Here is a 6,000-nt window from a genome sequence, read left to right on the forward strand (position 1 = left end):
GAATGCTTAGCAAGCTCGTAGAACATGAAACATAACTTATCACTTCAATAATATAATACATAGATTAACATCAAACTTTAAACCTGGTAAAAACCTATTAAACACCATTCAACTCGCATTTGAGTATATTCATCAACATCACATATACTTTTGGTATATAACATATTGGGATTTATAAGTCGTAATGCATAATCATCAACGTTTTCATAAGATTATGAATCATTATATTTACTTACTTTTCCTTTCATTTTGAATGCTTAGCATAAGCCTAAACAACATTATCATTTCACGAATTAGTATATTTATCCATGATATAGGTAAATTCTTTCATAGCATAAATAGACTTCTCACATATAAGTACATCATTTATCCCGTCAACCCATCAACCATTTTATAACATCATAATACATCCCAATTATGAACTTACCATTTCATTCCCATTTCTTACCTGTTTCATATGCATTGTACAAGCATAAGCATAAACATCAATCATATCCACAAGCTTCGCACAAGCCTAAGCACATCAACAACACATGTTACTGCATTTAAACATAATTCATATGAATTTAACATGGATAACCATTATACTTTAGCATGATTCAAAACATAATATGCTTTTCATATATCTCACTATTTCAATGTACTTCATAAAAACGTGTCTTGGTTCATATTGAAAACATACCTTTCCTTTCCTTTTTCATGCTCGTTGAACCGTTTAGAATATCGTTGGATACACGGGATAGCTCACACTAAGTGTGCTAACATAACTGTAACATTTCCTTTTCTTTATAACATTGCTCACACGAGCTGTGAAATGAGTCTACTCACACTAGCTGTGAAATGGGTCTACTCACTCGAGTTGTGGGTTGGAATGTAAGCTAGACCTCAACCATCAGTATGACATTCAAGACCAGCACATGAAACATGGAAACCCTAATGACATGTCATTTGTATCCTATGAATTCATAAGGTTCAAATGGGGCTCGATAGTTATTAAAACGTCGTTGGATTTGCATCGTTTCATTTCATGATAAATTGCATAATAACATATATATATATTGATTCAATCACTATAGAACCACATTAACATTAAATTTAATCAACATCATATAGAATACAGTTCATATGAACTTACCTAGCTAAATTGTAGAAATATCAAAGTATAGGGGCTTTTTGGTAATTTTTCATTCTCCTCGATTTTCCACTCGATCTTGATTTAAATTAATAATTTCATTCAATTCATTAATATAGATAGTAAAAAAAATTATTCTATGCAATTTAGTCATTTTTTACATTTTTACAAAATTGTCCCTGATATTTTACTTTTATTCAATTTAGTCCTTGAGCCTAAAACATGTAGTTTAACCATTTTTATTGCAAATTCATATCATCCGAATATTCATGAAACCCAAAACAACCCACATTTGAAATAATTTCACATCAGATCCTTAAATTATTACTATTTCAACAATTTAGTCCTTAATCAGTAAATTCATAAAAATTACTTAACAAAATACTTATAAATCACAAATAATACTCCAACTTCATCATTTAACATCTAAAATCACAAATATTCATCAATGGCATCATTCAAAATCTTTAACAGTTTCAAAAACGAAGATACGGGCTAGCTGGACCTAGTTGCAACGATATCAAAAATATAACAATTATTAGAAATGGATGAAAAATCACATACCAATTTAGCTTTGGACTTGCCAAAATTTCTAGGTCTCAAATGCCTCCCTTTTCTCTTTTACAATCGACGAAAAAGATAAATTAAAAGATGAACAAAATTTTGGTTTTATTTATTTTAATTTAATTTATCAAATTACCATTTTAACCTTGGTTAATAATTAAATAAAACACAAAAGTCATGTCCATATTAGTCCACTAACTCCTTAAATGGTTTAATTACCATTCAAGTCCCTTTACCTTTAATCAAGAAGCCATTTAATCACTCAAATCAAGTAGTGATCAAATTTTAAATCATTTACAATTTAGTCCTTTTTAATTAATTAACTATCGAAACTTTAAAATTTCTTAACGAAAATTTAATACAATCTTAATAACACTCTGTAAATATTTATAAAAATATTTACGACTTGATTTATAGAACAAGGTCCCAATACCTCATTTTCTAAAACCACTTGACCTTAGGGTCTTACCACTTGAACTTAATTAATCATTCAAATAGCATAAATTATCATATCAAAAACCTTTTTAAAACCATATTTCACTCATAAATATTAAATAATAATATTTAAAAACTTACTTGCCGAATTTGTGGCTCCAAAATCACTATTTCTGACATCACAATTAAGAAGTATTATGATAGGCTCCTTAGCATAGCCAATAAGGACAAGCTGCTAGGTTCGTCTCTGGTAGATGCAAAGATTGTGTAAAAAATCCTTGTAATAGTGCTTGAGAGATTTGAGGCTACCATCACCACTTTAGAAAACACAAAGGATCTGTCAAAGATTGCTTTGGTAGAACTCTTAAGTGCTTGGCAAGTATAAGAGCAGAGGCGTGTAATGAAGCAAGAAGGAGCCATCGAAGGAAGTCTACCAGTCAATTGCTGCAAGTGGAGAAAACTCTACACTTGTGAATAGAAGTAAGGTTGGAAATAAAAGATCAGGGGTAAAGAAGGATTATCCTCCATGTCACATTATGGCAAAAAAGACCACCCTCCTTTCAAGTGCTGAAGAAGACCAGATGCAAAGTGTAGCAAGTGTAATCAAATGGGACATGAAGCTGTCATTTGCAAGAATAAAAATCAGTAGCATGGAGATGAAGCACACATAAAGAAGAAGAAGACTAGCTTTTCATTGCAACTTGTTTCACGAGTCATGAAACAGGTGAAGTTGGCTCATTGATAGTGACTGCACTAATTATATGACATGTGAGAAGGAATTATTCAAAGAATTGCAGAGCATCGAGCCTAAAAATATCAAAATTGGAAATGGTGAATATATTGCAGTCAAAGGAAAGGGCACCGTAGCTATTGCAAGCTATTTAAGAACCAAGTTGATCACTAATGTTCTCTATGTACCAGATATTGATCAAAACCTACTTAGTGTTGGTCAATTCATAGAGAAAGGATTCAAAGTGATATTCACGGAGAAGACATGTTTGATAGAGGATGCCACAGGCCAAAAGATGTCTGAAGTTAATATGGTAGAAAGGATTTTGTCACTCAATCCAATACAGGAAGAGCAATCAGCTTTTCTAACCAAACAAAGCCTCTCAATGGTGTGCCATAAGAGGCTTAGACACTATCATTACCAAGGGATATTGTAGATAAAGTCCAAAAGGATGGCATTTGATCTTCAAAAATTTGATGATCATATAACAACGTGCAAGGCTTGTTAATTTGGTAAGCAAATCAAAAAGCCATTTCCCAAGTCTGCATGGAGAGCCACCTGTAAGTTGCAGTTAATTCACACATACATTTCTAGGCCAATTAGTACAGTTTATTAATTAAAGTATCCCCTGTTTCAGGGTTCGACTGCTCTGACCTCTGTGTATTACAAATCAGATATATCTCTATAAAAATTTCAATGACTATGAGGTTTGTTTCTATTAAAACTAGACTCAATAAGGAATCTGTACATATAAATAAAAACCTATAATTATTTTAGTAAAATTTATTATGAATTTTTAAAGTCAGAATAGGGGATCCAGAAATCACTCCGGCCCTGTTTCGCAAAAGTTTAAATATCTCATAAAATATAATTTATATTCCTGTTTTGTTCAATCCATATGAAAATATACTCATTAAGCTTAAATTTCATAAATTACTCATCATTTAGTTCTATTTATACTATTTTTAGTGATTTTTCAAATTCATGTCATTGCTGCAGCAATATTCTGTTTTAAGGCAAGTTTCATCTTTCCATGAATTTTTATGATCTAGATAACCTGTTAAACTTCCATGATATCAAACATGATCTAAATTAGCCATCACCATGACTTATCAATATCAAACATTTTCTCAACCAAACATGGCCATATCATAAAATTATTTACACAAAATAGGTATATTGCTATACATGCCATACTTAAGTAGTTGTACAAGCCATTTACCAAGAATAAAGTCCTTTGGATAGTGTGATCGAACTTTCGACCTGTCCCGATTCCTGAGCCGGCTTGTTCAAAACTACAGTGAATGAAAAGGAAGGAGTAAGCATAAATGCTTAGTAAGTTCATATGTAAATAACAAGTAACATAACAATACAAATATACCAAACAACTTTAGCATGGTACCACCAAAACATATATCACATCTTTAAACATCATTCATCATCTTACCACCTTATCGTTGTTGTATCTATTTTCAACCCGAGGGTTAAGAGCATACCTGTCCAAAGTGTCCATTTCACAACACTTACCCAAAACGTCACTTATATCTTAAGTGCTCTTCCATTAAACTAGAAATTTCACCCGTTGAACACATCGGAATATAACTCGGATACATGGATAATTTGCACATAAGTGCCACATATGTAATCAAGAAATCATGTAACCCGCCCCTAAGTGAACTCAGACTCAACTCAACGAGCTCGGGCGTTCGTATCCATAAATGAACTCGGACTCAACTCAACGAGTTCGGATGCCTAGTTACATCTCACGAACTCGGACTCAACTCAACGAGTTTGGACATTTGCATCCATAAGTGAACTCGGACTCAACTCAACGAGTTCAGATGCTAAACCATCCTAGTGACATGTCACTTGTATCCTAATCTATTCCTAAGGTTCAAACGGGATTTTTCCCTCGATCTCACATTTGCCATCTTCCATGGAATATCGGAACCGATACTCGGTAGCAATTCATATTTATCAAGTAGTAAACATAATTTGCTTATTACTCAACATTAACCACAAAGCATAATATTTCACGATTAAAAATCAGCATATCATATAATTAACATTAATAACTTAAAAATAACATTTATGCTACATTATTTACACATGAACTTACCTTGGTACCAAAATATAAAGATTTTGCAATTTAGTCCACAATCTTTTCTTTTCTTCGATCACGACTTGAATCTCATTTTTCTTGATCTATAATACCAAATTAATCTTATTTAATACATACATTTATCAAAACAGCATTTAATATGAACTTTAAAAAAATTACACTTTTGCCCCTAAACTTTTGCATAATTACACTTTTGCCCCTAGTCTCGGGAATTAAACTTTATTCCTTATTCTTATGTTTTATAACATGCTGATCACTTTTCCGTTCTATGGCAACATCAAATTCTCTCTCTAACATATACTTGTGACTATTAGGTATTTTTGCTGATTAAGCCCTTTTACTCGTTTTCACTAAAAACCGAGTAGCACAAGTTGTCTAACATAATTTAAAACCCCATATTCTATCATAAAACATCAAAATACACAAATTTCACCTATGGGTATTTTTCCAAATATAAACCCTAGGTTGAATTATTGCTAGCATAAGCTTAATCGAGCTTCTGGGATTCTAAAAACGTAAAGAACATTAAAAACGGGGCTTGGAATCACTTACTATGGAGCTTGGAAGCTTGAAACAAACCCTAGCTATGGAGAACCCTTGAAATTTCAGCCTAATGAAGAAGATGGACAAAAATTGGCTTTTAATTTTGTTTTTAATTCATTTTAATAACTAAATGACCAAAAATACCCTTACTACTAAACTTTCCAAAAATTCCTTCCATGTCCTAATTTTGTCCATGAACTTAAAATTGGTCAAATTGCTATTTAAGACCTCCTCATTAATATTCCAAAACAATTTCATACTAAAAACTTCTAGAATGCAAGTTTTGCAACTTATTCGATTTAGTCCCTACTTTCAATTTAAGCACTTTAGGAATAGAATTTCATCACGAAATTTTCACACAATCATGCAATCATATCATAAACATGAAAATCATTGTAAAATAATTATTTCTATCTCGGATTTGTGGTCACGAAACCACTATTCCGATTAAGCCCTAATTTAGGATATTACAAC

Source organism: Gossypium hirsutum, chromosome A12 (assembly GCF_007990345.1).
Source record: "Gossypium hirsutum isolate 1008001.06 chromosome A12, Gossypium_hirsutum_v2.1, whole genome shotgun sequence".
Classification (NCBI taxonomy): Eukaryota; Viridiplantae; Streptophyta; class Magnoliopsida; order Malvales; family Malvaceae; genus Gossypium; species Gossypium hirsutum.